Raw genomic sequence first — 27,391 nt, 5'->3', positions numbered from 1 at the left:
TGATTTTTCCCTTCTGTCATCCATCATACTTCTAATTACATGTCCAATGCCTTTCTTTTCCAGCAAAATGTAAGGACAGTGCGAGAAAACTTATGTTGGTGTCATTCTTTTTTTGAGTGAAAAAAGGCTAGACAAATTAAGGTTTCTTCATCTTTAAACTGAGGTATTAATGCATATCTCATAGGGCCACTGTAAAAGATCGGTGTAAAGGGGAGGGCTAAGGTAAAATAAGTTTGTGTCCATTTCTTTTCTTCTTATCAGTCTTGATATATTCATTTTCAGGTGTTGCTGTAACAAATTATCATAAATTTAGCAGCTTAAACAGCACAAATTTATTATTTTATACTTCCTGTAGGTGAGAAGTCTAATTCAGGCTACACCAAGTTAAAATAAAAGCAGGGCTGTGTTCCATCTCCAGACTGTAGGGAAGCGTGTGCTCCCATGCCTTTTCCAGCTTCCAGAGGCCACCCCCATTCCTTGTCACCTCTTCCTCCATCTTCAAAGCCAGCAACAACAGGCTGAGTTCTCTCACACTTCAACATTCTTCTCCTTCTTTTCCTGTCTTATCTTTTCACTCCCACCAGAGAATGTTCTCTAAGATTATATTGTGCCCACCCAGATAATCCAGGATAATATTCTCATTTTAAGTCTATACTCTTAATAACCTCTGAAAAGTCGTTTTTGCCATGTAAAGTAGCATATTCACAGGATCTGGGGGATTAGAGCACAGACACCTTTGGGGGTTATTCTGCTTACCACAAGGTGTGATGGTAATATCACTATTGTTTTTATTGTTAAACTAAATTTCTTCAGTATTCTAAAGGGAAAAAAAAGAAAAACGAAAAATGGTGAAGCGTACTCTTACTCTATTTGTCCTTCGGTAAAGAATGCAGTAGTAAAAGAAGAAAGAGAATCATAACCTATTCCCCACCCCCAACCCAAACTCAGGACCCAATCAAATTATTTTCAATAAATCTCAAAATATTTTTTGTGGATAAAGGAGTTTATGGCTTGATAAATACGCCTAACATGTAGAGTCTAAATGAGTTCACAACTTTCACTGAGCAAAGTAATATACAGAACAATGTCAAAGTTTGTGTACCTCAGACATACGTCCAGGGCTGGATAGGCCTATTACATTGTGGCTTGTGATCACCTATGAATGTCTGCTCATTCTTAACTGTCTGTATTGCGCTTAATCGTAAAAACTTCACCCTCAGCCAGCGTATTGCATTGGTTAGCCTGAGAAGATAACATTACCTTTGGTTTGTGTTTTGCTACTTCTTTGGGCTTCTCTTTCCACCAACATGAAATGCCCTTCATATCAATCACCTTTTTGCCTTTGCATATTTTACTTTTTAAAAATATTTTGGAATTCCATTGGCTCCGTGAACTTTCTTAAATGTCATCGTCTCTATTATAGAACCCTGAGTACCATATTTGCTAGTGTGGTTTCAGTTTTTTCAAGGACCTGCAATCGCCTGTAAAATTAATTTTATTTGAGAAAGATGGATATTCTGTGGTTTTTTTTTTTTTTACAACAGTGGGATATTTTGTGTACATTTCCTCCTTTTACCAAGCATATCTTTACTAGGAATGACAGAGAGATGCTTTACCATAGAGGTCAGCACTTACTTTGTAATGGATCAAACCATTTCTAGTGCCTTTGCAAATCCAGGCTGCAAAAGTCACAGATCTGAGGCAAGTGGCTGCAACACTTGGGTTTTTATTAATTTCCCTGTTCAACAGTGCATTTCCTTCCTTGAATTTAAGAAGTTTTGTCAAAGGAATGCATTACTGCTATTCATTGCTGTAGCACATTAGTCTCATATAAATGGTCATTCTAAAAAGATACTAAATTGGACTGAGTCGCGTTTTTGGAGATTGGCCAACACAACCAGCTGGTATCTTAGTATGCAGTATGTCATTCTATAGACAACAGGAATGAGGTACTAATAGAATGTTGCTTCTGGAGTAGAACCACAAAAAGCATCATCCCTACAGCCATATGACATTGACTGGTTTTCATAGCTACAATGCTAAGGAATCAATAGGGCCACTAATTAAGGGAAGCAAACCTTTTTTCCATGTTCAACACCTAGGGAATTATATCATCTATTGCTCCTATATTTACCCCTAATGGGTAAGTTCCTGCCTAAAACAACGGTATTGATTATTAATATATCAGACAGCAATATAAATCTATCTTCTGTGGAAGGGATGAGCTGGAAAGGGGTTGGGATTTATGAAGTGCTCTAAAGGGTAGTCTATGAGTCCAACACCATTGACAACACCTGGAAGCTTCTTATATATGTAGGCCACTTAGGCAAAGTATACATTTAACATTAAAGATAATATAGAAATTTCAAAATGCAGTGCATAGATATAGAACTTTGCCAAGAAATGTTTGTCATAATAATCTGAATATCTTATTTTTCATTAACAGCATTTTAGATAACATGCATTTTTAAAGTGAAAAATGGAAATTTTTTTGTGAATATAGGTACTTGTAAAATCAATTGTCTTATCTAGAGTGCAACCAATAACTTTTTTTTTTAAGTAGCCTCCACGCCCAGTGTGAGGCTTGAATTCATGACCCTGAGATTAAGAGTCACGTGCTCTACTGACTGAGCCAGCTTGGTGCCCCTCAATAACTATTTTTTAACTTACTATACCAATTGATATATATAAGGGTATTTCTATAATATGTAAATACATGAGTACCATTGAATGCTGGGTTACAGTCTGTGTTATTATTTAACTGAGGCATAACATACATTAGGCTGTAATTTTTAGAGAGCATTAGGCTGAGTTAGGAATTCTTTTGTTGTCCTTTCTCTGTGCCACTCTGACTCAGGCCATATCTGTACCCAGACACACCTTCTTCTTTGGCATTCACCACCCCTCCCCCTTTTTTCCTCTATTGATTTTTATTATTTCCTAGATTCACATTTTTGGTTGCTTTGATAAACTAGCCTATAGATTGAATTTTATATTAAACTTCCCTCTCTTATCATTAGTGATATAATAAATATACAGAGTGAGCTATCCTTTTCTTTCAGTTTTCTTAAGATCCAGGTTTAGAATCAGAACAGGATATTAAGTTTATCTCAATCACAGTTCAGCATTTCTTTGCTTGCATAAGGACATGGCATAATAATTGGAATATTTAAATAAATGCTTTGCCCCAGAAACCTTTAGACTCATAACAATCGTAAGTGAAACGTTGAATAAATAACTCTGGAAGAGAATGCCAGAGTTCAAGCCTGTGGTACCTAAGAAGGTATGAAATTTTGCTTTTGCTTGTAGGCAGAAAACTGAAATAGTGTCTCTACTGGTTTTACCAGAAATTAGGTTCACCTATTAAGAAAAACATTGTTTCACCCTTCCTATCACTGTGAATACTAAATCTATTATGAATGGAGTCGAAATAATTAAATTTTGAAGTAAAGCCCCAAAAGTTAGGATGAAGAATTTTACCTCCTGGAAATGACGAGCTTCTTTAATCTTTAGTTAGAAGAAAAAAATCAAAATGATTCCCTTTACAAGAGCTACATTTCCATTAATATACCAACAATAATTATTGACATTAGCCTAAACATCTAGATAAGCCATTTTCATCCCTTGTGTAGAGGAGCAATATTCAACATGCCTTACAGTTTATCTTATATGAGATTTAAATTTCTCTTGCCAAAGTTTAAGGCCACACAGCTCATAAATATTTTTAGAAGACACAAAAATAGTTCTTTTCCACTGCACTGTGAAAATTAGATGGCTGGTCCCTTTCCATATCTCTTCTAGTTACATAAATTTGTGTTTTCCTAAACCTTTGTTGATAGTCATTTATATCTATTGGGTGTTTTTTTTTTTTTTTAGTATTCTTTTAAATGACTTAAGGAATTATGAGGAATTATATCAATTATATCAATTAAATAAGGAATCATCCTTAACTTTTCACATTCTAGTTGCAGTTAATATAGTACTACTACACATAAAATATAAAAACCATGTAACCATGAGAGCTATTTACCCCCCGATCTTTTATGTTACTCATATGTATTACATTTATATATGTTAGAAACTCCACCATCCAGTGTTATAATTTTCCTTTAAACAGTTTATATTTTAGGGCGCCTGGGTGGCTCATCCATAAGCGTCTGCCTTCAGCTCAGGTCATGATCCCAGGGTCCTGGGATCAAGTCCCATGTCGAGGCTCCCTGCTCAATGGGGAGTCTGCCTCTCCCTCTACCCTTCTCCCCTGCTTGTGATCTCTTTCTCTCTCTCTCTCTAACTCTCTCTCTCTCAAATAAGTAAAATCTTTTTTAAAAAATTATTTATGTCTTAAATAAGTTAAGAGGGGAAGGAACAACCTCTTATATTTACTGGCACATTTACTATTTCTGACGTGCTTTATTCCTTCCTGAAGATTCAAGTTATCAAAGTTGATCTTTTTTGCCTGATAGTTTTTCTGTAATTTTATCTCTTTCATTTCACATTTTACTCTAAAAAGCAAGAAGAAACCAAACCACAGCTTCCACACTTCACTTGGAAATGTCCTCAGCTAGATATTCCCGTTCATTACTTACAAGTTCTACTTTGCATATAACTGCAGAACACATGTCTATCTGCTCACTTCTCTGCCGCTATAGATCCCCTTTTTCCGGTTTCCACTAGCATGCTCCATATTCCTTCTGGGTTCTCTCTAGCAAGTTTATTAACATCCGTGTTTTTACTAACAGTCTGTTATAGGCTCTTCCTATAATGTTCCCCCAAAATGTTCCAGCTTTAATCCATTACCCAATTCCAAGGTCACTTCCACATTTTTAGGTGTTTGTTACAGCACCACCCCACTTCCAGTACCAAAATCTGCATTAGTTTTCTATGGCCTTCGTAACAAATCACTACAAGCTTAGTGGATTGAACAACACAAATTTCACTCTCAGTTCTGGACGTCAGAAGTCTGAAATTGTTCCCCTGGGCTAACATGAAGATGTCAGCAAGACTGCATTCCTTTCTTAGGAGACACCTAAGGGAAATTTTTTTTTCTTTTTCTAGTGTCTTGAAGCTACAGATTCCTTGGCTGGTGGCTCCTTTCCATATTCAAAGCCAAGAGTAGCTTATCTACTCTTTCTCATATCCCATCAATCTGAAATTACTCTGCTGCTTCCCCCTTAAACATTTTAGGACCCTTAAGATTACACTGGGCCCACAAACATAACGCAGAAAATCTTCCTTTTCCAGTTAAAATGACTAGCAACCTTACTCCATCTACCTGAATTTCCTTTGGCATGTAATTTAACGTATTGACCAGTTCCAAGGATCAGGACATGGACATCTCTGGGAGGCTATTATTCGGCTTGCCGTACACAGCCAGCTTAAACCTGAAACTATCTTTCTTGCAATGGCAGCAGCCCAAATGTCGGTTTATTTTTGTAACCTTAGCTGTGCTGCTAGGGGTCTGTCCCACATATATGTTGTTCAGATCAGCCAGAGAACCGGTTAGGGTTGATACATGGAATTCAGGGCTCCTCCTCTTAGGCTCTCTCATTTTGGGAATCTCACCTGACATTGTTCAGTGACTAAGGTTGACCCAAATTCTGTCCTCAGGTTCTTCAAGCCAATAAGGTTGTGGATTTTCTATTGGAGTTTTAGCTACCCTACATGATGAAGACCTGTGCTTGTCATCAGTTGAAAAGTCGTATATATGGGAAGCCCACTCCGTGTGATTCCATTCTACCAAGTGCTGATTTGTCTCCGATATCTGTCTACTTTTGGACACTATCTAGTGCCTTCAGGTAGGTTTTCTTTTTACTTCAGTCATAAAATATAGTTGTGTCTGTGTGAAGGTTGGTATGAAAGTTAATCCAAGGGTTGGTCCCAGCCCTCTAACCATACCAGAAGCTTTGATATTTGTTTTTTAAATTGTTGATGACCAGGCAATTTCTCACTAAAGTGAGGACTAAACAATTTATAAAAATAACTTCAATAAGTCAATATTCCAGTGTTCTAAAAGAATGTCAATTGGTAGTCCACCGCTTCTACCTAGAATATTCAAAATAAGAGCCTCAAATGCAAAAGCAAATATTAGGTACTAAGGTGTTATCAGCATATGTCCGATCTGAATATTTGGATAGTTGGATAGAGATTTAAAGCCACTAGTCAGAACATGACTTTAGATTCAGAGTCTTGCTGGAGAGAGACAGTTAAGGCAATTAATTTTGTTTATAATGCATCCATAAGCAAAATCATAAATACTTTGCAGAAAAAACAACTGGTTGCTTCAGAATGTCTTTTGAGTGTATTAAAACACATCCTCATCTTTATTACAGGGCATCACCAGATTTTACCCTATATTTTCATATATATATACACTTTCCTATACCTTCACATTATAAGGGAATTTAAAAATTGACCTAGAGGGACACCTCAAAACACAGGATGTTTGCTGGTTTCATTATGCTTTCCACTGTTTTGTTTCTTGTACACAAGATTTCTTTTTCTGTACTTGTAGAAAGAAACAAAAAAAGGGTTTTAATGATTTTTCCCGTAAAATATGGCAGTTTGATTTCTTACAGTTATTCACCAGAGTTTCTCTTAGGCCAGTGATTTCCATAAGAAAGGGAAATTGTTTGGGTTAGGATTTATTTCAGAGGCATGCATGCCACAAATTGTGTGTGTGTGTGTGTGTGTGTGTTTGCGCACATATGTGCACATGTTTGTTTTCAGGTGATAGAGCAATTGAGGAAAAGGAAGGGAGTATAGTACCAATTTTCGAGATTTCTTTACCCCCACCCTGGGCAATATTTCTGTAAAGAACATTAGCTTAACTTGAAATGAAAGCTTAGACAATTGTTTAAAGACAAAATGTTGATGCAATATGATTGTTGGAAGAAGTGAACTGCTTTATGAGAAGTGTTTTGATATAGAATACAACAAAAACAATTCGGTACTAGCTTGTAATATGTCAAAGTATTTTTTTTAAACACTGGGCCATGAAATTTTTCATACCTCAGAAGAAAATATCCTTGTTTGAGCTCATTTCAACCTGTGGCAGCACTTTTTGTGTGGGTCAGTGATGCAGGCTTAATATACTTTAGCATTTTCCCCTTTGATGAGAATGTGGTATTAAAACAGCAAGTTCTGGGGTGCCTGGGTGGCTCAGTCAGTTAAGCGTCTGCCTTTGGCTCAGGTCATGAACCTGAGGTCCTGGGATTGAGCCTCCTGTCAGGCTCCTTCCTCCGTGGGGAGCCTGCTTCTCCCTCTTTCTCTGCCTGCTGCTCCCTCCCCCTGCTTGTGTGCTCTCTCTCTCTCTCTCTGTCAACTAAATAAATAAATCAATTTTAAAAAAATCAATAAATAAAAATTAAATAAAAACAGCATGTTTTTAGAGAACATAGAGGTATCAGATTTTTAAATCTCTCACTGCACATTAAAATTTTCTATCTTACTCCCTCCTTCCCTCATGTTCTGTTTTCTCACATACCCACACAGAAATCTTCAGAACAGTTAAAATGGGGAAAAAATGAAACACATATTTTATTTGCTCTAGCACTGGATAAAATCTTTAAGGGGGCAAAAATGTTTAACTTTTATTCAGAAATCTCTAAGTAAAATAGATTATCCAGGAAAATAAGTTATATCTTGTATCCTTGAGTCATCTCCAGCAAATCGATGTATATATGTTCCATGGACTATGCATTTCTCACAATAAGAAGTTGGACATGTACTATCCATGAAAGTCTGTTAATTCTTCTAATGAACCTGCAGTTTCTTTGCCTAAAAAATATCAAATTCTATTTCATTCATATTACCATGGGTATTCTCATTTCACTCACTGAAGAAAATGCAATCTGGCTGAAATTTAAAATGGTACCGCTTTATCCAAATAATAGGGACCTTGCAATATACTTTCACTAGAAAATTCCACATCTGGATTTTACTTCATAGCTCCCTTTTTTTCTTGTCTAAATCATTAATTAAAGACTTACATCTAAATATTGTCTCTGCTGCACTAACAGGATAAATGACAGGTCTAAGTAAATATAGATATTTTGCTATGGTTTATCACTTGGTTTCTTTCTATGTTTCCTTTTAGTATTTCCCTCTCTGGTGTTCCTTATGGCACTGCTACAATTTGCCCTCTCCTCTCATCTTACAGAGTTAACCAGCCACATCAATTCATGAAATGTGTACAATTTCTGACACTTTAGAAGATGATTTTGTTGCCACAGTGGCTTTTATCTTGAGGTTTCTCACATTTGTTGGATCCCATTGTTTGTTCTAGCTCTTTTTCCTTTTTTATAATAAAGTAAATGGGTTTTGCTCAGATTAACTTTTAATAAATTTATGAACAATTATGAAGAACTAATTAGATTAATTCTATAGTCTCTTGGTGAGATTTGGTTAGTGTGTGATTTTCTTTTACTGTGATGGATAAGTAACGCTTGTGAAAAGATCTGCTTAGAAAAGGAGAAAGAAACAGATGGCTCACAACAATATGCTTCGATAAAAGAGTCAGTTCAACACAAATCTTGGTAGCAGATTTTCTTAAAATATTTTCTTATCCCTACTGACTTTGATACTTCTGATTATATTTTGTTTTCTTAGGTGAAATGTTATCTACCTGAATTGCTATAAAGTAGTTAACATTTCTCAAAGCATCAGAAAAAAATTTTTTATATAAGGAGTAAATAAAATTGAACTCCAAAATAGATTGCCTTATCAGAGAATTATAGAAAAGCCTCTCTCTGGTTTTAAGCCTGTGTCTCTAAAGTACAAACAAATATTTCATTTATTATTAGTATTTCCTTCTCTATAGAGTGTAGACTTCTATTAAATGTATTTAAAGATCTAGCATTCCCGGGGCGCCTGGGTGGCACAGTCGTTAAGCGTCTGCCTTTGGCTCAGGGCGTGATCCCAGCGTTATGGGATCGAGCCCCACATCAGGCTCCTCCACTATGAGCCTGCTTCTTCCTCTCCACTCCCCCTGCTTGTTGTTCCCTCTCTGGCTGGCTGTCTCTCTGTCAAATAAATAAATAAAATCTTTAAAAAAAAAAAAAAAAAGATCTAGCATTCCCTATGGAATTAGCATTGTTGCATTGAATATCCATGTACATTTACTTGCAACAAACATTCTGGTCCATCGTCTGAACCCTGTACGGTCTTGCCTTTTTAAACTATTACTAAACCAGAAGAAATAATTGATACAAGTATTCCAGTAAACTGTCCTCCAAAATGAAGGAGAGATAAAGACTTTAACAGATAAACAAAAGGTAAATGAGTTCATTACTACACTTGCCTTACAAGAAATGCTAAAAAGAAGTCATTCGAGTTCAAATGAAAGGATGCTAGCCAGCAACATGAAGGTAGGTAAAAATATAAAGCTCTCTGGCAATGGTAAATATATAGACAAAAACAGAATCCTGTAACACTACAATCACCTTAATTCTAGCATTAACCATAAATCACCTTAATTCTAGCATAGAATTTAAAGATAAAAGCATTAAAAATAACTGCAACTCTATTATTAGATTAGTGGATACAAGAGATAAAAATACCTAATTTGTGACACTAATGACTTAAAATGGGGAGGATGCAAAGGAGTAGAGTTTTTATGTGCAACTGAAATTAAGTTGTTATTAGTTTAGAACAGACTCCTATAACTGTAAGATCTTTTATGTAATCCCCATGGTTAACACAAAGAAAATTCCTAAAGAAAATACATGAAAGGAATCAAGTATGTCAGTAAAAAAAATCAGTGAAACACGAAGATAGGAGAGGAAAAGAAAAACACCCTTTCATGGTAATAATAAAAACCGTCAACAGACTAAGAAACTAAGGAAATTACCTCAACGTAATAAAGGCCACATATGAAAAGCTCATAGATATCATACTCAACAGGGAAATCTGAAAGATTTTCTTCTAAGATCAAAAACAAGGCAAGGATGTCCATTCTGCAACTCTATTCCACATAGTATTGGAAAGCCTAGCCTGAGCAATTAGGTAAGAAAAAGAAATAAAAGACATCCAAATCAGAAAAGAAGTAAAATTATCTTTGTTCACAGATGATATAATCTTCTTTTTTTTCTTTTTGATGATATAATCTTCTTGTGGAAAATCCTAAAGATCCACCAAAAACTATTCAAACTAATAAGCAAATTCAGAAAAGTTGCAGGACACAGTCAACACACACACACACACACACACACACACACACAAAATTGGCTTTCTATACACTAACATTGAATAGTCTGAAAAGGAAATTAAGAAAACAATCTCATTTACAGTAGCATTAAAAATAAAAAAATATTTAGGAATAAACATACCTAAGGAAGTTAAAGACTTGAATGCTGAAAATTACAAAATGTTGCCGAAAGAAATTAAAGACACAAATAAATGGAAAAATATCCCATGTTCATGCATGGATTGGAAGACTTAACAATGTTAAAATGTCCATACTACCCAAAGCAAAGATTCAAGTCAATCCTTATCAAAATCTCAAAGGCAATTTCTTTCAGAAATAGAAAAAACAATCTTAAAATTCATATGGAATTGTAAGGGCCTCAAATAGCCAAAACAATCTTGAGAAAGAAAAACAAATTTGGGGTTCTCACACTTCCTGATTTTAAAACATTTTACAAAACTACAGTAACCAAAAGGGTATGGTACTGGCATAAGGACAGACATACAAACCAATGGCACAGAATAGAAAGCTCAGCAGTAAACCTTCATATACATGGTCATATGACTTTCAACTAGAGTGCCAAGACTGCATAAGGGGGAAAGGATAATCACTTCAACAAATGCGTTGGGAAAACTGCATATTCCAACTGTGGAAAAAAATGAAGTTGGACTTTACATTACACCCTATACAAAAATTAAAATGATATAAAGACCTTAGCATAAGACTTAAACTCTATTTCCGGAGAAGATATAGGTGATAAGCTTCATTACGTTGGATTTGACAATGATTTCTTGGATGTGACAACAACGGCACAAGTAGTAAAAGCAAAAAAAATAAGCAAATGGGACTATATCAAACTTTAAAAGTTCTGTAACAGCAAAAGAAACAATCAACAACTCTTTTCAACAATTGAAAAGAGAACCTATGGAATGGAAGAAAGTATTTTGCAAACTATATATCTGACAGGGGGTTGATAGTCAATATATATAAAGAATTCCTACAACTCAACAAAAACAACAACAAAAGAAAACCAAAAATAACAAAAACTGATTTAAAAATGGATAAAGGATTTAAATAAACATTTTCTTCTTTCTTTCTTTCTTTCTTTCTGTCTTTTCTTTTCTTTTCTTTCAAGTAGGCTCCATACCCACTGTGGGGCTTGAACTCATGACCCTGAGATCAAAAGTCAGATGCTGTACCAACTGAGCCACCCAGGGATCCCTTAAGTGGGCATTTTCTTAAGGGATGTATACACATGGCAACAAGTATATGAGAAGATGCTCAACATCACTAATCTTTAAGTATTTTATGAAATAAAAAATTTAAAAAGTATTGATGAAGATGTGGAGATACTGGAACTCTCATACACTGATGATGGGAACGTAAATGGTGTAGCTGCTATGGAAAACAGTACAGAGATTCCTCTGAAAATTAGACATAGAACTGCCATATGATCCCACAATCCCACTTCTTGGTATTCATTCAAAAAATTTAAAACAGGATCTTGAAGAGATATCTGCACTCCCATGTTCATTGCAACATTATTGACAATAGCCAGGTGCTGGAAACCACCTACATGTCAATGGATGGATTAATGGATAAAGAAAATGTGGTATATACATACAATGGAATATTATTCAGCCTTTAAAAAGAAGGAAATCCTGTCATATTCTACAACATGCATGAACCATAAAGACAGTATACTAAGTGAAATAAGCTAATCACAAAAGATAAATACTGCATGATTCCAATTACATGATGTATCTTGAGTAGTAAGACTCAGAAACATGAAGTAGAACAGTAGTTGCCAGAAGCTGGGGTTAGAGGTGAAAGGAGAGTTGTTGTTCAATGGGTGTAGACTTCCAGTTTTGCAAGATGAAAATTTCTAGAGATCTATTGCAAAACAATATGCATATAGTTAACACTACTGTGCACTTAAAAATGGTTAAGAAGGGAAATTTTATGTTTTGGTTTTTTATCGTAATAAAAATCAAACTTTCAAAAAGTAAATTTAGGCCTATTAAATATTAAAATAAATATTATTAAATATTAAATATTATTAAATATTAATTGATTTATTGTACTTATTTATATAAATAAATATAAATAATATATACTATATATAGTATACTATATATACTATATACTAATATATAATATACTAATATATAGTATATTATATAATATATATAATATATATTATTTATATATAGTGTATTACAAGTTATATTTATATATATTTTATATATAATATATACTATATATAGTATATATATAATATACTATACTAATATATAGTATATTAATATATTATATATATTATTTATATATAGTGTATTACAAGGTATATTTATATTACAGTATATTACAAGTGTATTACAAGGTATATTTATATTACAGTATATTACAAGGTATATTTATATTACAGTATATTACAAGTGTATTACAAGGTATATTTATATTACAGTATATTACAAGTATATTACAATTATACTATATATAGTATATTACAAGGATTGAATGAGATAATGTGCCTGACTTATCTAGCCTAGTGTCTGTCCAGAGTAGATAATGAATTTTCTCATTCCCTCCCTTTTCTTTCCAATTCACAAAATATTGATTGGGTGTCCACTGATGCATGACACTAGAAAATCGTTCCAAAAAGATAGGTGAAGGATTTTTAAATCATGTGGCAAATTATTTAAGAAAATATTAATTTTGATGTAAAATATTAATAATATAAAATTAATTATAAATCAATAATATAAAATAATATTATTGCAATGTGCCAGGCACCATAAATGCATGATTGCCTTTTATCTTAGCAATCTGACAACAAGTATGAGGAAGTCACTATTATTACTCTCATTTTATCAATAAGGAACCTGAGGTTTAGAGAATTTAACCTATCCAAAGCTCCAGCTAGTATGAGCAGAGCATAACTCCATATCTAACTCTAAAGTTCAAGCTCCCAATTGTTACTCTACTGTACTGCTTATGGAGAATGAGCTCAAATGTGTAACAATCTTGCCTAGAAATAAAAATCAATCAAAATGTAGCAGTCTTTAACTTAGGTAAGGATAAGGAAAAGGGGAGATAAGTAAGCAAACCTCCTTCCTTCCTATTATACTTCCAAATTTCTACCTCTTTCCAGACCTCAAGTAAAATGGATTTTACAGTTTCCCCAATTTCTTTCTCAGTTTTATTGTCTTGGTAACTAAGGCTTTCCAAAATGCTTTACAAATGGGAAACAACCATGGACTTGGACGATTGATACTAGCTTTAATGGAGGAGGGAGAATGAACTGTACCTTGAGAAATGGGTTAAGTTTGAATAGACTGAGAATATAGGGGAAGGCTCAGAGGTAGGAATTAGCAGGACATTTTTGTGAACAATAATAAGATTCTAGAGCAGAGGTTTTTCTTTGAAAAGATTAAAATGAAACATGTATGGAGCTTTATTAGACCATTAATATATTAGACTAGACCATTCATGACCCAGATCATTGGTTATCAAATCACCTTGAAGAAAACTCGATATTGCTTAAGATTCTGGGAACATTCCCAGAGCAAGCCTGGTAGACCCATTTAGTAACTGCTAAATCATTTGGTACAAAAGATCTAATTGAACCAGAAATGTTGACAAAAATGACTTCCCATAGGACAGGGATATAACAGAGGATTTTGCCTTCCTCAGCTTGATCAGACTCTATCGCTCATGGTTTTGTTTCACTTAGAAGTATAGGATGAGGCAGAGGCAATATCTTTTTAAGCTTGTACATTGTGTCTCTGAGTAAAAATGACGTATTTTGCTTTCAGATCTACTCTTCTGTATTGATCTCGGTCTTTACATACACACACATATATGCATACACACACAGAGATTTTTTTTTCTAATGAATGAAGATAGAGAGAAAAATAAAAACAAGGAAAATATTTGTGGGCTCTTTCCAGACATTATGTAAAGTTATTTGTTGCTAGTTGTTTATCTCTTTCCCTAGGTCTTTGCTTGAACTAGAGTTTTATTAAAAGTCTGTGGCATAAGTGTCATATTATAGTTGAGAAAAGCAATATCCAGTTTGTTAAAGCTATGAAACACAGTAGGAAATCTGTTATTCTTTTTATCTTTCAGTAAAAAAAAAAAAAAAAAAAATGTAATTAACCCCCCAGTGTTTCAGGAATATAGATAGAGGTATAAATACTTTTAAGTAGATAGTGGAAAGTGAATTTGGATTTGTGCTTTTTAAGTTTGTATGCAGTAATCATATAGAATCTTTTGAAATCATGTATGCTATGAATCTGTTCTTGGCTACCTATAGATTTCAACAAAGCTGATTCTTTTTTTAATTTAGAAGTATGCTGGAAGTCAAAAATGATGACATTATCTGCAATCTAAGTGGGAATGTACTGCATATCATTTATTGTTAAGCAGAGTTAAAATCTTGTTATCACAATAAATCTTTTCTAAAATTCCCAATTAAAATATTCACCTTGGGTTATTTTTAATCATATTTCACTTCCTATTTTCACATAATTATAAATATAATTCTTAACACTGATGTATACATGATACTAAATATCATTAAGGTTTTGTTATTTCTCTGAGTTTTAACTCATAACTCTTCTTAACTTAGAGTTGACTTACAAGTGAAATTACTTTATTTAATGTTGAGTTGATGTTCATTAGCCAACCATGGCCCCTAACACATAGAGCACACACACACACACACCCCTCCTTGGATGCTATATTTAATTAGATTTTTCTGTAATAGTGTCATAACAACATTCTAGTACGTGTAGAATCGTTCATTAATGAAAAAAATGCCAATTTCCCAAGATTCTTAAAAGTTCAGTAAAAGAAACATTTCTTATTATTTTACTCTAATGTAAAGTATTACCAAAATTTCCATAAAATGAATTATTAATTTCCTGTAGAGCTTAGCCAATATACTTATTTGTAAGTAAAATTTAGTTAAATAAGCAAGATTTATTTAACCTCCATACTTAAAACACCAGCCTACCTTATTTCTCACACTATTAATAATATATAAATTTTAATGATAATATTTTTTTCTGTTATCTATCCATAATTTTAAAATATACAGAACTTTAGGTATTTCCTTTCCAGTGATTCTAAGATATCTATCCCCTTATATTTAAGAGAGATATAAAATTTAACATTTAAAAAATATTTTTCATATAACTAGAAGATGAAAATCTGAATACAATCTGAGGGTTAACTCCTAATAAAATTAACTTGACTATGTCTGTGCTTCAAATGATTTCTATATTAATTCAAGAAATATTAATAGGTTTGCAATCTTAATCATAAAATCACTTCCTTCAAAACAAATATGTATTCTGCAACCTGTTTTCACATAAAACTTTCATCAAAAGCCACTTAAATGTACCTTCACTCTAAGTTGCACAAGTGGCTAACATAAACATAAATTATACTCAAGACAAATAGTGGTGTTCACATACAGGATTTTTGCTTCAAGAATGGCACAAAAGGAAGGGTCTTTACAGATTCACACTCCTGCATGTAACAATTATAAACTCTGGACAAAATAAAACAATAACAAAATAAAATTAACAACCTGAAAGCTCGGGAATATGAACGAAGACATGTAGACCCTTGCAGGAGAGCTAAAATTTGAAAGAAGATTCCAAAATGGTTTGAATTTCCCACTATTGTAGATTTGGTCCAAGAACAGGCCACAGTTATACAGGCAGCCAAGAAAAGTGACCAACTCTCAAGAAGTAAACAATCAATAGAAGCCAATTTCAAGGTGCGCCAGAAGAGAAAATTGTCAGAAAAGGACACTTAAGAAGCTATTATAACTATATTTAATATGGCAAAGGAAAATATATTGAAAACCAAGATAGAAAATCTCAACAGAAAGATGGAAAATGTTTTTAAAATCCAAATAAAATCTTTGAAATTGAAAATTTTCTTAAATTAAAAATTCAGTGGAGCTCTATAGTAAGATAATGGAGATAACAGAAAAGAATCAGTGAGCTTAAAAGATAGTTGGTAGATATTATCCAGTCTAAAGAAAAGAGGAGAAAAAAGATAGAAAAACACATAAATTTTCAAAAACCGGAGAAAAACAATTAAAATTATTAATTAATGTGTACTTGGAGTCCCAGAAGAGAGGATAGAAAGAATGAAGGAGAAAAACTATATAAAGAAATTATGACTGATAATCTCTCTAATTTGGTAAAAGATACAAATGTAGAAATCCTCAAAGCTCAGTAGACCCCAGGAAATATAAATGCAAAGAAAATCATGCCTAGGAACAATATACTCAAACTCCTGAAAACCAAAGATAAAATCTTGAAAGTAACCAGAGTAAACAACGTATTATATACATGGAAACAATGATTCAAATACTCTAGCTTTCTTATTGAAAACCACAGAGGCCAGAAAGCCTGGGAGGGATTATTTAAGAGCTGACATTAAAAAACAAAAAACAACAATAACAAAAACCAGTTAACTCACAATTTCTATTTTCAGTGAAAACATCCTCTGAGTACAAAAGTAAAAAAGAAAAAATTTTGGTAAAAAGATTTGTTGCCAGCAAACCTATACTATAAGAAAAGCCAAAAGATGTTTTCAGAGTGAAGGGAAATCTTTTTCGAGAAGTGAATAGCACTGGAAATGATAAATATCTGGATAAAATAAAAGAATATTTTTCTTCTTTATTAAAAATATAACCATTTGAGGCAAAAATTAATGTTATAATGCAGATGTAACATGCATAACAATTGTGACTATAAAATCCTTGTCTAATGAACACAAAAATACTAAGATGGTAGGCCTAAATCTGTATCAATAACCACATTAATGGATTAAACAGTCTGATTAAAAGGTGAAAAATTTTCACAGTAGATGTGAAAGCAATACTCAAATACATTCTGTTTACGAGAGATGCACTTTAAATATAAAAGCAAAGAGAGGAGCCTGGGTGGCTCAGTCCATTAAGTGTATAATTCTTAGTTTCAGCTCAGGTCATGATCTCAGGGTTGTGAGGTTGAGCCCTGTGACGGGCTCCGCACTCAGCTCAGAGTCTGCTTGAGATTCTTTGCCTCTCCTGCTTCCCCTCCCCCTGCTCATGTGCTCTCTCTCTAAAATAAATAAATAAAATATTTCAAATAAATAAATATAATAGTTGAAAGTAAACAGAAGGAAAAAATTGACCATCAGCATAGGTAGTTTGGAAATACTATATTAATATCAGATAAAATAGGCTTTAAGATCAAAAATACTGCCTAAGGTAAAGGACATTTCCCAATGATAAAAAAGGTCAATTCATCAGAAATACATAGCAATCATGAAAGTATACAATAATAAGAGAGCAACAGATTACATGAAACAAATACTGACATAATTAAAGGGAGAAATAAACAGTTCTACAATGTTTGTAGATTTTAACACTCTTTTTTCAGCAATCACTAGAACTAGAAAAAAATAACAGTTAAGACATGGATAATCTGAACAGTGCTGTAGGACCTTGACATCACTGATATTTATAGATTATTATACACAGCAACTGCAGAATACATGTTTCATTCACAAAGATATACCATGTGACAGAAAACACAAATCTCATTACATTTTAAAGGACTGAATGCGTAAGAGTATGTGCTGTGACCACAATTAAATAACCCAATAAACACTAGGCAAAAGAGTGAGAGGACACTCTGCAAGAGAAGATGATTGACCAATTAGCACAAGATTCTCAACAGCATTAGCATTAAGGAACTGTCATTACAATTCACAAGAAGAGAACACTGCACACTCATAAGGATGCCTAAAATTAACATGCTGATGATACCAAGTGCTGGGGAGCATGTGAAGCAACTAGAAGTCTCAAACACTGGGGTTACAGAGGCAAACGATACAATAATTGGGAAATTGTTTCACAGTTTTTTAAAACATTAAAGATATACCTATTTTACTATCTAACCATTCCACTCTTACCAAATTACTAAAATCACAGTCCTGTACATGAATATTCATAGCTTTTTTAATTCACAGTTGCCAAAAATCGGACATGATTCAAGTGTCCATCAGTCAGCAAATGGATAAACAAGATGTGGTATAGTCATACAGTAGAATACTACTCAGGAATGAAAAGGAGAGACTACATTCAACAGCATGGATGAATCTCGAAATCACTATGCTGAGTGTAAGAATCTAGGCTCAGAAAGGTACATGACATATGATTACATTAATATAAAACTCTAAGAAATGCAAACTAACCTATAGTGACAAATAAGAGGCTGCCTAGTCTCAGGGCAAGATGATGGACTACAAAGGGACACAAGAAAATATTGGGGAGTGATAGAAAAGTTCCATATCTTGTGGTGTGGTTTTCAGGTGTGTATGTGTTTCAAAAATGTATAAATTATATATTTTAAGTGGACACAACTTACTATACATAGATTACATCTCAATAAAATTGATTTTAAAAGAGATACACTTTTCACCAATTTAGAACTCATGAAAAGAAAACATCAATTAAAAAAAACCAGAAAATATCAAAAATTTAAGTTGAATGAATAAAAATTCATTTTCTTTTGCTAAACTGTGGTTGTTGAAAACCTGATAAGAATTAAAGTTGATTTAGAAATGTTAGCTGGATTACTCCATTTACCTTGTCAATGCAAAATGAACAAACCTTTTTTAAAATTTTAAAGAGAAAGGAAGAGTTTTACTCAAGCCCAAGTTAGGATAGCTGTCCAGGATTCACAATCGTCAGAAAGAAGAGAACACTCTGGGGAAGGAACATTTGGTGCAGGGCTATATACTTTTTTCCATAAAGAGCTACAAGTCATCATGATGAAGGACATTCCAGAAAGTTACTGACTTAATCTTTTGGCTTTAGTACAAGCAAGGCTGTATGACTTTAATCTTATGGGAAGGAGGGAGGATTTTTTCTTTTTCTTATCTTCAGAATGCTTCCTTTTGGTTATTTTTTTAATGAGGCAGATGTACAATCAATGTGTTCTCAGTACAGAAATAGAGCCCATGCTCTGAGGTTTTGTGGAGTCATTTTGACCTTCATAAGTAAGTATAGCTTCCCTGGGAGCCTAGGAGCAGGGCCCACAAATGTTGAAGGCTGACATTTTCCTTTATGAACAGAAATAGACTTTTAAAAAAATATTTCTCCAATTTATTCTTTGGTACCTAAAATTAAAATTTGTAACTAACTCTTAAAATTGTTCAGCCAAAAAAGTGTATGTGTATGTATATTATACACCTGCATTGAGGAGTATCTGCACATGTTTGAGAGAGAGAGAGAGAGGGACAGAGAAAGAGGGAGAGCAAATATGTCCAAATGTTAACAAGTTGCATATACAGGTGAGCTTATGTAGATTCTCGTGTTACTGTTTTTTCAATTTGCTTCTAGTTTTGAAATTTTCAAAGTAAAACATAATCAAAGACTTACCAAATTTACATTAATAAGTCTGCCCACTGAAATTTTAATACCCAGGAAATTTTAATCACCCGGAAAGTGATGTGAATACATATTTTATAAAGCATTAAAAATGAAGCATGAAATTACTAAATGTATTGAGGGTGAGAAAAGAGCACTGTGAGATAAGGAATATGGACTATATGGATTGTCAAAAAAAATCCACCTAATCCAAATAATTTTTATATTGAGAACTCTGATCATTTAATTGGGAGTATAAAATAATGAATGGCTATGATCATAGGTTCTGCAGTCTATTCCTTCTCGATCCCTTACTAACTATATAACTTTTTTTAAAACTCAGTGTCCCCATATGTAAAAAATGAGGAAAATAAAAGTACTTACCTCAAGGATGTTGTGAAGATTAAATGAGATATGAGCTTGAAGTGTTTAACACAGTGCTTTGTACAAAGAAAGAACTCAAGAAATGTTAGCATCTGTAATTCCTATTATTTTAGGAGGAACTGAAGGAGATACATTCATAAAATTGTGAATGACTAAATTTACTATACAAAAAAGAATCCTATTTTTATCCTACCACATGCCATTCCCCAGTTATTGTGGAAGACTATTTCATTTTTAGATTTTAGGTGGTTCCAAGAAGACTTTAGATTCCTTTTTACGTTTTTCTTTTAATTCCAGTTAGTTAACATACAGTGTCATATTACTTTGGGTGTGCAATATAGTAATTTAACACGTCCATACATCACCCTGTGCTCATTGCAACAAGTCACTCCTTAATCCCCATCACCTATTTAACACATCCCCCACACCTCCCCTCTGGTAATCATCAGTTTGTTCTCTATAATTAAGAATCTACTTCTTGATTTCTCTCTCTCTCTTATTTTTTTCCTTTTGCTTGTTTTGTTTCTGAAATTCCACATATGAGTGAAATCATATGGTATTTTTCTTTGACTGATTTCACTTAGCATTATATTCTCTTGCTCCGTCCATGTTATTGCAAATCGCAAGATTTCATTCTTTTTATGGTGGAATAATATTGCATTGTATATATATACTACTTTTTTAGCCGTTCATCAACTGATGGACATGGGGCTGCTTCCATATCTTGGCTATTGTAAATATTGCTGCTATAAACATTGGGGTGCATGTATCCCTCTGAAATAGTATTCTTGTATTCTTCAGGTAAATACCCACTGGTGCAGTTGCTGGATCATAAGGTAGTGCTATTTTCAACTTTTGAAGGAATCTCCATACTGTTTCCCACAGGGTCTACACCAGTTTGCATTCCCACCAACAGTGCGAGAGGGTTCCTTTTTCTCCACATCTTTGCCAACGCTGGTTATTTATTGTGTTGTTGATTTTAGCCATTCTGATAGGTGTGAGATGATATCTCATTGTAGTTTTGATTTGCATTTCCCTGATGGTAAGTGATGATGAGTATCTTTTCATGTGTGCTGTTGGCCATCTACATGTCTTCTTTGGAGAAATGTCTGTTCATGTCTTCTGGCCATTTTTAATTGGATTATTTGTTTTTTGGGTGTTGAATTATATCAGTTTTTATATATCTGGATACTACCCCTTTATCAAATATATCATTTCCAAATATCTCGTCCCATTCAGTAGGTTGCCTTTTAGTTTCATTGATTATTTCCTTCACTACACAGAAGCTCTTTATTTTTATGAAGTTCCAATAGTTTATTTTTGCTTTTATTTCACTTGCCTCAAGAGACGTATCTAGAAAGAAGTTGCTACAGCTGATGTCAAAGAAGTTACTATCTGTGTTGTCCTCTAGGATTTTTATAGTTTCAGGCCTTACATTTAGTTCTTTAATCCACTGTTAATTTATTTTTGTGTATAGTGTAAGAAAGTGGTCCAGTTTCATTTTTTTGCATGTTGCTGTCCCGTCTTCCCAACACCATTTGTTGAAGAGAGTGTCATTTTCCCATTGGATATTCTTCCTTGCTTTGTCAGAGATTAATTGACCATATAGTTGTGGGTTTATTTTTGGGTTTTTCATTCTGTTCTATGTTCTTATCTATGTGTCAATTTTTGTGCCAGTACCATACTGTTTGATTACTACAGCTTTATAATAACTTGATATCTGGGATTACGACGCCTCCAGCTTTGCTTTTCTTCTTCAGGGTTGCTTTGGCTATATGCAGTCTTTTGTAGTTCCATACAAATTTTATGATTGTTCTAGTTCTGTGAAAAATGCTGTTGGTATTTTGATAGGGATTGCATTAAATGTGTAGCTTGCTTTGAGTAGTATAGACATTTTAACCATACTTGTTCTTCCAATCCATGAGCATGGAATGTCTTTTTCATTTCTTTGTGTCATCTTCATTCTCTTTCTTAAGTGTCTTTAGAGTACAGGTCTTTCACCTTTTTGATTATTATTTTTGGTACAAGTGTAAATGGGATTGTTTTCTTGACCTCCTTTTCTGACACTTTAATATTGAAGAGTAGACATGCAACAGATTTCTATACATTGATTTTATATCCTGCAACTTTACCAAATTAATTTATCAGTTCCAGCAGTTTTTTGGTGGAGTCTTAAGGGTTTTCTATACATAGTATCATGTCATCTGCAAATAGTAAAAGTTTGACTTCTTCCTTACCAATTTGGATACCTTTTCTTTTTGTTGTCTGATTGGTATACCAAGGACTTCCAGCACTATGTTAAATAACAGTGGTGAGAGTGGACATCCTTGTCTTATTCCTGACCTTTGGGGAAAAACTGAGAGTTTTCCCCCAGTAATGATGATGTTAGCTGTGGGTCTTTCATATATGGCCTTTATTATGTTGAAGTATGTTTCCTCTAAATCTAATTTGTTGAGGGCTTTTTTTTATCATGAACAGATGTTATACTTTGTCAAATCCTTTTTCTTTTTCTTTTTTTTTTTTTTAAGATTTCATTTATTTATTTATCAGAGAGAGAGTGTGCACATGCAGGGGGAGGGGAAGGCACAGGGAGAAGCAGACTCCCCACTGAGCAGGGAGCCAGATGTGGGACTTGATCCCAGGACCCTGATCATGACCTGAGCTGAAGGCAGATGCTTAACCAACAGAGCCACCACGGCATCCCCGTCAAATGTTTTTTCTGCAAAATGATCATATGGTTCTTATCCTTTCTCTTACTGTTGTGACATATAATGGATTCATTTGTGAATATTGAACCACCCTTGCATACCAGGAATAAATCCCACTTGGTCATGGCGAATTATTTTTTTAATGTGTTGTTGAATTCAGTTTGCTAATATTTTGTTGAGAATTTGTTGAGGATAAGGTTTTTAAAACACGAAAGCCCTATTTTATCAACTTAAGCCTAGAGAACATTTTTTTCCTTCCAAATTTGGGCAAGTTTTCTGACTGAGAAGATTTAAAAGTGGAAAAAATCTCACATATCTAAGTTTGAGATGCTACAAGAAAAATGTTAGGCAGTTAAAAGAATCTTTTGAAACAAGATTTTTCTGTCTGACGATCCAGACTACAGCAAATTGATTTTCTTGTTTCCTTTATTTTTTTTTTTTAAAGATTTTATTTATTTATTCGACAGAGATAGAGACAGCCAGCGAGAGAGGGAACACAAGCAGGGGGAGTGGGAGAGGAAGAAGCAGGCTCATAGTGGAGGAGCCTGACATGGGGCTCAATCTCATAATGCTGGGATCACGCCCTGAGCCAAAGGCAGACGCTTAACCGCTGTGCCACCCAGGCGCCCCTTCTTGTTTCCTTTAAATGAGCCCATGTTTGTTCAATTGACATTTGCTATTTGATTATTTAATAACTGAAAGTATTACACTCAGTAATTGCCAGCCTGCTGAGTCTGACAGTGAAATTCTGATATGAAAATGAGATTAATAATTTAACTGTGATTTAGACATGATAGCCTTTGGATTTAGATTGCAAGTCTTACATCAGGGACCTCTGATGAAAATATAATTTGGATTTCATTAAAGTAATAAAGCTGTTTTAAGTTTTCATTAAAATATTTTATCATTCTTTTCCTGGTATCAAATTGTCAGAAAACAACTATAACAAAGGTGATCCTGTGATTTTAATGGGAAGTTTGAAACTCTGTGTTATATATGTGTGGTTCTTACCTTGTATGTACCTTTTATCCTGAACTGCCCAGCGCAGACCCAGATAGTATAACGTGATCATGGATAACACCTATAGAATGTGCTCCTTTTAAAGAGTTTGTGTTATCCAATCAATAGTCTGTATGCTCTTCGTTGATGAAGAGTTTGCTTTTTGTGGCATCTTGAGGAAGCAAAAACAATTCAAGGTAATAGTCAATACATTAACACACTTAGATAAGATGTACTCCTATTTTTCAATATATACTTTAAAACTGAACTTCAAAAATATACCTGAGGGAATATAATTGCTTAAAACTGCAGTTTTCACAGAACTTCATATCTACTCATATCTGTTATGAATCCTCTTAGCAATCCTTTAAGGTGTAACAGATAATTTTAGAGATTAGAGTTTTCAAAAGGTTAATGAAAGTGGGAGAGAAGAAGCAAATCTTCCTCACAGAAGGATTCTAAATAATATATGTAGATAGCTCTCCTTCCAGGAGGTGGAATTTAGCCCCCAAAGGCTTCATTTGAGTATGGCCTGGACTTAGAATAGAACATTAAAAGGGGAAAATAGTAACTTGACAGTGGAGAAACCTGCCAACACCTTAACTAAGTGATCAAGATTAAATCACTAGTAATGTCATATGGATATCATGTAGCCTGTAATAGGATGGGATGAGAAGGGAACTTTTCATTATTCCAAGTTATCCAAAATAAAGTTAATTTTTTTCAAAAAAGTACTCACATATGGATACCAGTGCTAGGAGTGAAGTGAGTTCCTGCTGAATGTGTTCTCCACTCCACTTCAAATCCATCATTTCTTAATGTACGGGAAGAAAATTTTGTGCATATATATAAAAAGAATGCTGACAGTGGTGCATATTTTAACTTGCATTCAATTTAATAAAATTACAATTTAAATTAAATCTTCAAAGAGAAATCCTATCTAACAAATGCATATATAAATCTAGTATTTTTGTTAAATAAAAAAGATGCAGTTCTCCCTTGTTCTTTGATCAGTGCTCAATTGACTTATAAGGTTGGCAGATCGATTTCCCCTAAACATTTGGAAACATTTATAAGCCTGATTAATTCAATTTCCTTAGACATTTTGAATTCCAATTACAAATTTTAACACATCCAAGTCTCTCAAACATTTCAAACACCTAACAAGAGAGATTTGCAAATCTAATAAACAATCTCTTAAGAACTACTACTTACAAACCTAAAAAGTCTAAATTTCTGGAGTACTAATGTCTCAAATAATGTAAGCAATCAAATATCATATACAACTTCTTTTTTCTTACAATTATCAATTTAAAATCATAAGTACAAAATGTACATCTCTTAATTATTATTTCTTAAAATTATAACATCAAATAAATAATCTTGAAAAATCTGAATTAAAAACCATAAAGTTAGGGGTTCCTGGTTGGGTTAGTCAGTAGAGCATGTGACTTTTGATCTCAGGGTAGTGAGTTCAAGCCCCATGTTGAGTGTGGAGCCTACTTAAAATTTTTTCTAAAAAAATTAAAAACCATAAGCTTAATGTCAATCACATTTTCTTAAATATTTAAATTAAAACAACAGATCCAACATGACAGATTCTTTAACGTCAAATTATCTTCAACATTTACAAACTTAATAAACAAAACACACACAAGTTACATGAGGCTTATAAAACTATTCCTAAACTTATCATAAATGAATTATATGCATTACTTCCATATTTTCTTTATACATTATAAACATTTACATATTTGTAAACATAATATAAATATTTTCACTGATGTAAATGACCTGTGGAGTCATTTGCTGACTACAGGGGGAGAAGGCCATCCAGGCCAGGTTAGAGGTGTTGGTAAGCCAAGACACCAGTTTATGGGAATTTGGCTTCACCTTTCAAGATGATTTATTAGTACCCTTTTTATAAAGGTCTTTCCTTATAAAAAAAAATGGAATTTCCAAATGCTCTCCTTTTCTTGCAAAGACTACATGATTTTTAATTGTCTGATTAGAAAGGAGATTTGGTAGTCCTAAGCACACTGCAGATAATCTTCTCATTATCTTGGTTTCTGAACCCTCTTTATGTTTTACTTCATATCTGTCAGACTCATCATCATTTAAGATCATTTTATTGATACATTGCTGCATCTCATTATATGTCACCTTTTTAGCTCTTTTTCGTGGATGAGTGACCATAAAATTATCCATTCCAGTCTCCAATTTGTTGTCAGATTCCATTCATTAAGGCATCATTATTTCAGGGGATTTTTCAACTCAGCTACTACCTTCACAATTGCTATCATTTGTACTTAATCTCTTCGGCTACTACTGAACAATGCTGGGGGCAGGGCGGGGGGAACAAACAGAAAATTTAAGTCAAACTCATGTTCCTGTTGAACTGCCAATTCAACACTTATTTTCATTCTCCCATGGAATGTCTTCTCCTCTTCGCCAGACCTTGTAGAAAAGTAAAAGGGAAGAATTGCATTAAAATGACATGAGTGTTGCAACCCCATTTCTGATGTCAGCATCCTTGTTTCTTATCAGAGCCCATCAGTTTTGTGACTTCAATTCTGATGATTGTGGATGAAGCATCTCAATGATACAATTTCATTTAACTTAGATAAAAAGCCAAAGATTTATCATTGAGAGACATCGTCATGATACTTTAAAGATATTGATAAAAAGTATTAAAAACTATAAAAGGGGACATACAACAAAAGAGCCAAATTTGGTTTAATTCTGTTATTGGCACTTTCCCTAGAAGATTCAAATACCTAGATCTCTTTAACATTGCTATTTCCAGTGATCAATAGAGTTTTCCATTTAATATCCAGATTTACTATGATGTTTGCATGCTTTACGATTGCCACAAAGGCAGCAAGACATGGTAGAAAGACCTTAGTTTACAAAGTCAAAAATGTGGGTTTAAATTCCAACTCTTTTTACTTCACTTTTCTGACTGTCAGTTTTCTCTTCCTGAACAAGGGGATAAAACCTGGCTTGAAATGAATTCGTATTTGCAGAGTTACCCAGTACAGTTGCTGGCACATAGGAGGTGTTCCAAAATAGTAGTATTTTTTCATGTCATTGCTTTTCAGCTTAGATTCACCTATGGTGTTAATTATATAGGAAATGTTGCTCCAATGGCACATTTTTAAATAAAGCAAAATTATATTATGCACCTTTTTTTGAGGGGCTTTGTTTTGTTTTCTTCTATAATGCAATGAAAAGCAGTTGTCTTGCCTCTTGGATCTCTTGGGTGAGTTGCGAATATTTTTATGATGTAGCTAATATCACAGTTGTTTAATAAAGAATGGCATGCTGCTTGCCACTTTTGTCAAAGTTTTTATGAAAAATTGGTTAAATCCCTAAAAAGAAGAGGGTCACTAACATACTAAAAAGTGAGAGAGTTATCATTGCCTTTATTATGGAACTATAGATTATTAGATTTTAGGTATTTGACATCTGAAAAAGCCTCTTCCAACTTCCATATTTCACTAAGGAGAAAATTGGAAAGCAGAGGTGTGGTACAATTCTAGGTTTGTATGGCAAATCAGCCAGTGAACCCAACTCTTCTGAATCCATTTTGACTGTATATCCATTATGCCATGCAGTCTTGATAAGCTGCTTACCTCATACAGTTTTCTCAAGCAGAATTCTTCTGAGCAG

At 33.7% G+C, this 27,391-nt stretch overlaps 1 protein-coding gene across 1 annotated transcript in view; it reads left to right on the top strand.

The window, feature by feature from the left end:
* Window positions 1-27,391, top strand: part of HTR1F (5-hydroxytryptamine receptor 1F) — a 127,602-nt gene that overhangs the window by 28,568 nt on the left and 71,643 nt on the right. The window contains exon 2 of the mRNA XM_087861716.1: window positions 5,608-5,795. The gene's annotated coding sequence lies outside the window, so the exon portion shown is untranslated. The remainder of the gene's footprint in view (window positions 1-5,607; window positions 5,796-27,391) is intronic.

The sequence above is a fragment of the Ursus americanus genome, chromosome 4 (genome assembly GCF_024610735.1).
Source record: "Ursus americanus isolate L20-20 chromosome 4, mUrsAme1.1.p, whole genome shotgun sequence".
Taxonomy (NCBI): domain Eukaryota; kingdom Metazoa; phylum Chordata; class Mammalia; order Carnivora; family Ursidae; genus Ursus; species Ursus americanus.
This window is presented reverse-complemented; position numbering and strand designations above follow the sequence as displayed.